Genomic DNA, 8,384 nt, shown 5'->3' on the forward strand with positions numbered 1-8,384 from the left:
GAAAGAAGGATGAAGAGGAGGAGGAGGAGGAGAAGGGGAGAGTGCGAAAGCGGAGGAGGAGAAAGAGGGAGAAAAGGAGGAAGAGGAGGAAAGAGAGAGAGAAGGATGAGGAGGAGGAGGAGGAGAGGGAGAGAGAGCAGGAGGAGGAAGAGGAGGAGATGGGAAGAGAGAAAGGAGGGGGGAAAGGGATGAGAGAAAGGAGGATGAAAAGGGAAGAGAGAAAGGAGGAGGAGGAGGAGAAGGGGAAAGTAAATGGTGGAAGAGGAGAGAGAGAAGGAGGAGGAGGAGAGAGAGAGGAGGGGGAGGAGAGAGGAGGGGAGAGAGAGAAAGGAGGAGGAGGAGAGAGAAAAGGAGGAGAAAGAGAAGGGGAGAGAGAGGAGGAGGAGAAGGGGAGAGAGAGAAAGCGGAGGAAGAGAAAAGGGGAGAAAAGGAGGAAGAGGAGGAAAGAGAGAGAGAAGGAGGAGGATGAGGATGAGGAGAGGGAGAGAGAGAAGGAGGAGGATGAAGAGGAGATGGGGAGAGAGAAAGGAGGGGAGAAGAGATGAGAGAAAGGAGGAGGAGAAGGGAAGAGAGAAAGGAGGAGGAGGAGGAGAAGGGGGAAGTAAATGGTGGAGGAGGAGAGAGAGAGAAGGGGGAGGAGAGAGGAGGGGAGATAGAGAAAGGAGGAGGAGGAGGAGAGGAGAGAGAGAAGCAGTAGGAGGGAAGGAGAGAGAGAAGGAGGAGGAAAAGGGGAAAGATAAAGGGAGAAAGGAGGAGGAGGAAGAAAAGAGAGAGACAGAGATAGAATAAATTAAAACATAAAAAAAAAAAATGATAAGGAGAAATCATAGAAATGTAGGAACCAAAGCAACGGAGAATAAAGAAAGAAGAGAGAAAACACGAGATAGGAGAAAGTGAAAGAGAAAGGGAATGTGAGAAGAAAAGGACAAAGGAGAGATTATGAGAGTTGAACATTTTGAACAAACAACGCTATCAATTAATTATGAAGAAAATTAAAACAAATAAGAGATTAGGTCAACGGACAAGGAAAGAAGGAGAAAGGGAATGGACGATAAAGATAAAGAAACAAAGAAAATCAGACTGAGAAGAACAAAGACAGAGACGAAGACAGCAGAAGATTTTGAACAAGTAAACAAGTTAGTGAAGAAGAAAATGAAAAAAACAAACACGAGATTGAGAAGGGGAACCAGAGAAGACGTGATAAAGACAAAGAAACAAAGAAAATCGAAGAAAGAGATAAGCCAGCTGAACATTTTGAACAAGCAACGTGACCAGTTAACAAAATCAAAACAAACACGGGACAAGAACAACAAGTAAAGGAAGTTAATATTGAAAGAGATGATAAAGACAAAGAAACAAAAAACTGAACAAAAACAACAAAGACAAAGAAAGACGTAGATCACAACAGCTGAACATTTTGAACTAACAACGGAATTTGTTCCTTTAACAACATTTTAATACATACATCTTTAAAAAAAACAACAAAAAAGCAACAACAACAGAAATTAACATCTTTAAAAATAGTAACAAATTAAAAACACATTTTAACGTCTTAAAAAAAATGAAAACAAAAACAAAAAACAAAACAAAAAACAGTTTAACATCTAAAAAGCAAAACAAAAACACTTAATAAACTTCTTCCAAAAACATTTAAAAACAAAAAAAAAAATTTAACAAAAAAAGCAAATTTAGAAACCACAAAAACAAAAACAACAACAAACAGACCAAAAAAAAAAAAAAAATCTATTAGCACAGCCCTTGTTTTGACAAAAAAAAAACATGTTTGTGTCACGATGAATACCTTTAAATTATAACAGTGCCCCCCCGCCTCCCCCGCCCTCCCCGTTTTCTTTGAAAGGGAGTTCGCAAATTTCGTCTCTATTGTAAAAGCGAGACGTGTGGTATGACACTAACTGTAACTCGCTGAAATAAGGTCTGATTTCGTGTGCTTGTTTGAATCCTCCTGTGTGTGTGTGGGCTTGAGTTTGTTGTTCTTGTTGATTTTGTTGTTGCTTTTGTATTGTTTTTGTTGTTGTTGTGTATGTTGTTTTTTGTTGTTGTTGTGTTTGTTGTTGTTGTTTTGTTTGTTGTTATTGTTGATTTTGTTGTTTTTGTTATTGTTGTTGATTTTGTTGTTGTTGTTGTGTTTGTTGTTTTTGTTAATTTTGTGTTGTTTTTTGTTTTTGTTGTTGTTGTTGTTTTTGTTGTTGTTTTTGTTGCTGATTTTGTTTTCTTTCAATTTTTAAAATGGGTTATTGTTTTGACTGGTTTATTATTTTGTCGTTTGCTTGTTTGGTTGTTCACTTCTCTGTGTTTTATTTATCTTGTTATTACTGGTTTATCATCTTTATTTTTCTTAAATTTACTGTTCATTGTTACTTGTTCATCTTGTTCTTGATGATGTTACTTCTTTTTTTTATTATTCTATTTTGTTGATTATTTTCCTTACTCTTTGTATAAATTTTCTTATTGAGTTTACTAGTGTTAAATTTTCTTCAACTGTTTTATTAATTTATTTATTTTATTATTTTGTTCTTTTTTTTATTTGTTAAGTTCTCTTGTTCGTGTTGTTGTTGTTGTTTTTTGTCGTTGTTGTTATCAATGTTTTTTTTTTTTTCATTTCCTTTCTTCTCATATAATTGTTAGTTTGTTTTATTTCTTTTATTATTATTATTATTATTATGATTATTATTATTATTATTATTATTATTATTATTATTATTTTTATTATTGATATTTTCTATGATTAATATGCTTTCCTCAGGTAATATGTAAGAATATTAGGAAAAATAAGTTTAATACATATTGGAATAAAATACATAAGATATGGTTAATAGTCCCATCCTTAGGGGAATAATGGTAAGTTAATGGTCATACACACAAATACGCACATTATGTACAAAACACACATAGGTAAACGTATATGTGTACGTGTCTGTGTGTTGTCGTAGTGTATATGTGTACGACATAAGAAATAAACACTTTAGCCAAAACATTTTTAACTCCCCCCTCCCTCTCCTTCCCAATAGAGAGAGAGAGAGAGAGAGAGAGAGAGAGAGAGAGAGAGAGAGAGAGAGAGAGAGAGAGAGAGAGAGAGAGAGAGAGAGAGTGAGAGAGTGAGAGAGAGTGTGTGAGAGAGTGAGAGAGAGAGAGAGAGAGAGAGAGAGAGAGAGAGAGAGAGAGAGACAAAGATCGTGAAATATAAAAAGAGAGAGAGAGAGAGAGAGAGAGAGAGAGAGAGAGAGAGAGAGAGAGAGACAGATAGACAGACAGAGAGAAAGAGAGAAAGAAAACCTCTTGGTTGTGGAAATGTATTAAGTACACAAAAAAAAAAAAAATACAGAGAACATATCAATAAAACATATGATTCAAAGTGAAGTACTACTTACATCTTAAAAGTGTTTGAGGAATGATGAAGCATAACTCTCTCTCTCTCTCTCTCTTTATATTTCACGATCTTTCTCTGTCTCTCTTTCTCTCTCTCTCTCTCTCTCTCTCTCTCTCTCTCTCTCTCTCTCTCTCTCTCTCTCTCTTTATATTTCACGATCTTTCTCTTTCTCTCTCTCTCTCTCTCTCTCTTTATATTTCACGATCTTTCTCTTTCTCTCTCTCTCTCTCTCTCTCTCTCTCTCTTTATATTTCACGATATTTCTCTCTCTCTCTCTCTCTCTCTCTCTCTCTCTCTCTCTCTCTCTCTCTCTCTCTCTCTCTTCTCTCTCTCTATCTATCTATCTCTTCTCTCTCTCTCTCTCTCTCTCTCTATCTCTCTTTATATTTCACGATCTTTCTCTCTCTCTCTCTCTCTCTCTCTCTCTCTCTCTCTCTCTCTCTCTCTCTCTCTCTCTCTCTCTCTCTCTCTTTATATTTCACGATCTCTCTCTCTCTCTCTCTCTCTCTCTCTCTCTCTCTCTCTCTCTCTTTCTCTCTCTCTCTCTCTACCCCATTCTCTCTCTCGCATGTACACATACACAGTTGCACACACGCGCGCACACATACGCAAAATACCCCACAAACAATCAGATATTGAGGCATGCATATGAAACAATTATGCATTCAGGCAGGACCCGACCAGCCACCAAACTGCCTAATATATTCAGTGTTTGTGTCAGGAAGGGCATCCGGTCGTAAAAGGGCTTGTCAGATACATATATAATATTAATGAGATAAAAAAGAAGAAAGGATTTGGAATTTTTTTGTTTATGTGTGTGTTTGCTTGTTTGTTTGTGTGCATATGTATGTGTGTGTGTGTGTGTGTGTGTGTGTGTGTGCATGGGTGTGTGTGTGTTTGTGTGTATGTGCTCGCGTGTGTCTGTCATATATATATATATATATATATATATATATATATATATATATATATATATATATATTTTTTTTTTTTTTTTTTTTTTTTTTCTCCCTCACCCTCTCTTTCTTATCCCTATCTCTCTCACACACACACACACACACACACACACACACACGAAAACACACACATGTACACACACACACACACACACACATACCTACACACTTACAAACACACACACACACACATACAAAACAAACAAACACACGCACACACACACACACACACACACAAACAAACATTATAAAAATATAATAACAATGCAAACAAAACAGCTAACACCTTTGTAGCTGCTGTTTACATTTCCTACAACCCATAATCGCTAATTTTTTTTCTTTTTTTTTTTTTTTTTCCTTTTTTTCAAGTATCGATAAATGTCAGCAGAAGCAAATATATTACAAGCTATTAAAAGCTCCGTCGATTATCATAAGAGGAGCGAGTCTACAAGGCTTAATCGTTATAAAAGAACTTTTTCCCTGTAAGGTATATGGAATTTCTAAGAATGTGTTTGTTTGTTTAAATAGGTCTGTTTTTCATTGTTTTGTGTGTTTATTTTGTTGTGGCATTTATTTATTTATTGACTTATCTATTTGTTATCATTATTAATGCTGTTGTTATCTTCTTTTAAAGTTGGATTGATATATTATTTTCATTTTTATCATCTCAGTTATTATTGGAATCATAATCATTATAATTGTGCTGGGGGGGGGGGGGGTTAAGGAAGAGAGAGAGAGAGAGAGAGAGAGAGAGAGAGAGAGAGAGATAGAGAGAGAGAGAGAAAGAGAGAGAGAGAGAGGAAATGAGATATAACTCCATACCAGCAACAACAGTAATAAAAACACCAACCCTTCCACCACCATCCCCAACCACCTCACCTCCACCCCAAACACCACCTCTTTCACCAACCTCCTCCACCACCACCACCCAGCACCTCCTCCACCACCATCACCCCTTCCACTACAATCACCACCAACCACCACCACCACCCCCTCCACCTCCACCCCCTCCACGACTACTAGCCACCAACCAACCACCTCCACCACCATCACCACCCCCTAACCAACACCACCACCTCCACCCTCTCCACCACCATCACCACCACTAACCACCAACCAACCACCTCCACCACCATCCACCACCCCCAACCACCACCACCCACCCCCACCCACCACCAACCCCCTTCACCACCACCAACCCCCTCCACCACCTCCACCCCCAACCACCAACCCCCTCCACCCCCTCCACCCCCTCCACCCACCCACCACCTCCAACAACAATCAGGAAAGTTATTCTCCTCCTCGACTTGAGTTTAATGGACCATAACACTTTTGTCGGTGGTTGGATATAAAACATTTCAAAAACCATCATCTGTTTTTTTCGTGTGTTCTTTTTTTTTTTTTTTTTCATTATTATTATTTTTTTTTTTTTTTTTTTTTTGTAACCGACTATCTGTGACTACTTACAATTTACCTGCTTTTGAGGGATAATATCTTAATATTTCAAGTTGTTCTTAATGTTATTTGAAACTCTAGCTTTTCATGATTTCTTTCTGTTTTTTTTTTTTATTGTACGTGTCGTTTGTCTTTTGTTTTCGCTTTGTTTGTGTTTTTTTGTTTTTTCTTTTTCTTTCTTTTTTCTTGTTCTTGTTCTTCTCTCTTTTTATGGTTGTTTTTTGGTGTTATAAATTTTTTTTTATAGTTATCAAATTTTCTCAATAATTCTACTTTTTTCTCTCTTTTCGTATCCTGATTATTTCTGTTTTTGTTTGTTGCTTTGTTTTTTATTGTTATTCCTGTGCTTTCTTTTTCATATCCTTTTCTCAGCTCTATATTTATGATATTTTTTTCCCTCTTCTATTCCTCCTCCTTTTACGTTTCTTGATTTTTTTGTTTTTTTGTTTTTGTTTCTACTTCATTTTTCCTCTTTCTCCTTTTCTCTCAATTCTCATATTTTTCCCTTTCTTGGTTTTCTTCATTTTCCCTCTTTCTCTTCCCTTTCGTCATATTGTTTCCTCCTCTCTCCCTCCTACTTTATCTTATTTTATTGCTTCTTTCCTTTTAAATCCTTTCTTCACTTAATTATTTTGTTTCTGCTCTTTCTCCCTATCCCTTTCTCTTTCATATTTCTTCTACTTCACAACCTGTTTTTTTTTTTTTTTTTTTTCCTCCTTGTGTTCATCTTCCCCTCCTCCTCTTCCACCTTTCTTCTCTTCCTCCTATCCCTTCTCTTCCTTATTTGTCTTCGTCTTCTTTTCCTCATCTCCTCCTTCCTTCTTCCCTTCCTCATCTCCCTTCTCCTCTTGCTCCAAATCCTCCTTCTTTTTATATTCTTCTTCTTCTCATCTTCCCCTCTAAATTCTCCTTCTCCCTATCCTATTCCTCCTTCTTATTTTCCTCCTTTTCCTCCTTCTCCTCCTCTAAATTCTCCTTCTCCCTATCCTATTCCTCCTTCTCCTTTTCCTCCTCTCCTCCTTCTCCTCCTCCTCTCCTTCTCTAAATTCTCCTTCTCCCTATCCTATTCCTCCTTCTCCTTTTCCTCCTCTCCTCCTCCTCTCCTTCTCTAAATTCTCCTTCTCCCTATCCTATTCCTCCTTCTCCTTTTCCTCCTCTCCTCCTCTCCTTCTCTAAATTCTCCTTCTCCCTATCCTATTCCTCCTTCTCCTTTTCCTCCTCTCCTCCTTCTCCTCCTCCTCTCCTTCTCTAAATTCTCCTTCTCCCTATCCTATTCCTCCTTTTCCTCCTCTCCTCCTCCTCCGTCTTCAGAGCCCGACGCTGAGGCTCGGCGGATCTGACACGAAAGTGAGGAATTTAACTCCAAAAGCTTTCTTTCAAGCGCCATTTTTAGGCATGCAGTCACGTGACGTCCGCCATTTTGTTTTGTAACGGTCGTTCATTTTGGCGCGTGTGATACAAGGAAAGTCCATTTAAGTTATTTTTTTATTTTTTTTATTTTTTTTCCTTATCTCATTGCTGTTTTCTCCGTTCCTTTTTTGGTGTCAGAGGGTATTGTTTTAGCGCGAGAGCCGGAAAAGAGTAGATGCATTATAGCGGTTTCGTGTACGTGTGTGTGTACGTGTGTGTGTGTGTGTGTGTGTGTGTGTGTTTGTGTTTGTGTGTGTGTGTGTACGTGTGTGTGTGTGTGTGTGTGTTTGTGTTTGTGTGTGTGTGTGTGTGTGTGTGTGTGTGTGTGTGTGTGTGTGTGTGTGTGTGTGTGTGTGTGTGTGTGTGTGTGTGTGTTGGTATGTGTGTGTGTGTTGGTATGTGTGTGTGTGTGTGTGTGTGTGTACGTGTGTGCGTGCTTGAATCTCGGGTCGCGTTTGTGTTTCAGATTTTTTTTTTTTTTCTTTGTTATATATATTTTTACTTCATTTTTATCTTTTCATTCTGCGCGATATTTCTAGCGTGGGAACATCATAGACATTTCCAAGCTTATCCAAAAGGAGGAAAAAACAAATCAATGAAAAATCTTTTATAAAAATGTGAATATCAAACGATGAAATTTCATACTTTAAAAATATGAAATGATTCTTTTCTCTCTCTCTCTCTTTCTCTCTCTCTCTCTCTCTGTCTGTCTCTTAAGTTTCATTAATGAGTACACGTTACTATCTGTCAGCCTTTTGTGTAATCTTTATGTAACATTTATTGAGTTTGTTCCATCTTAATATTCGTATTGGTAGATAGACGTTTAAAAGATGCCCTTTTTCTTTCACATTTCTTTTAACTACGTTTAGGCCATATATAGCTTCCCTTAGTAATATTCCTTTCCTTTATCATTTTATATTCACGTTTGGTGGATGGGCTTATAAATGGTACACATTTTAAATATTTTATTACTTCTAGGTCATATATAGACAGTTTCTTTTTTTATATTAGTTCATAAACTACCTTCATTATTATCCCCATGACCCACTTTAATTAAATTCAAAGAAAGAAAGGAAAAGGTTTTACTTTTTTTTTTAATGATTCGTTGTGTCACGAACTACAACGCAAAAGGTGATTAAAAGTGTAACCGAGTTGGCTAAATGACCTCATTACAC

The sequence above is a fragment of the Penaeus chinensis genome, chromosome 23 (assembly GCF_019202785.1).
Source record: "Penaeus chinensis breed Huanghai No. 1 chromosome 23, ASM1920278v2, whole genome shotgun sequence".
Lineage (NCBI taxonomy): Eukaryota > Metazoa > Arthropoda > Malacostraca > Decapoda > Penaeidae > Penaeus > Penaeus chinensis.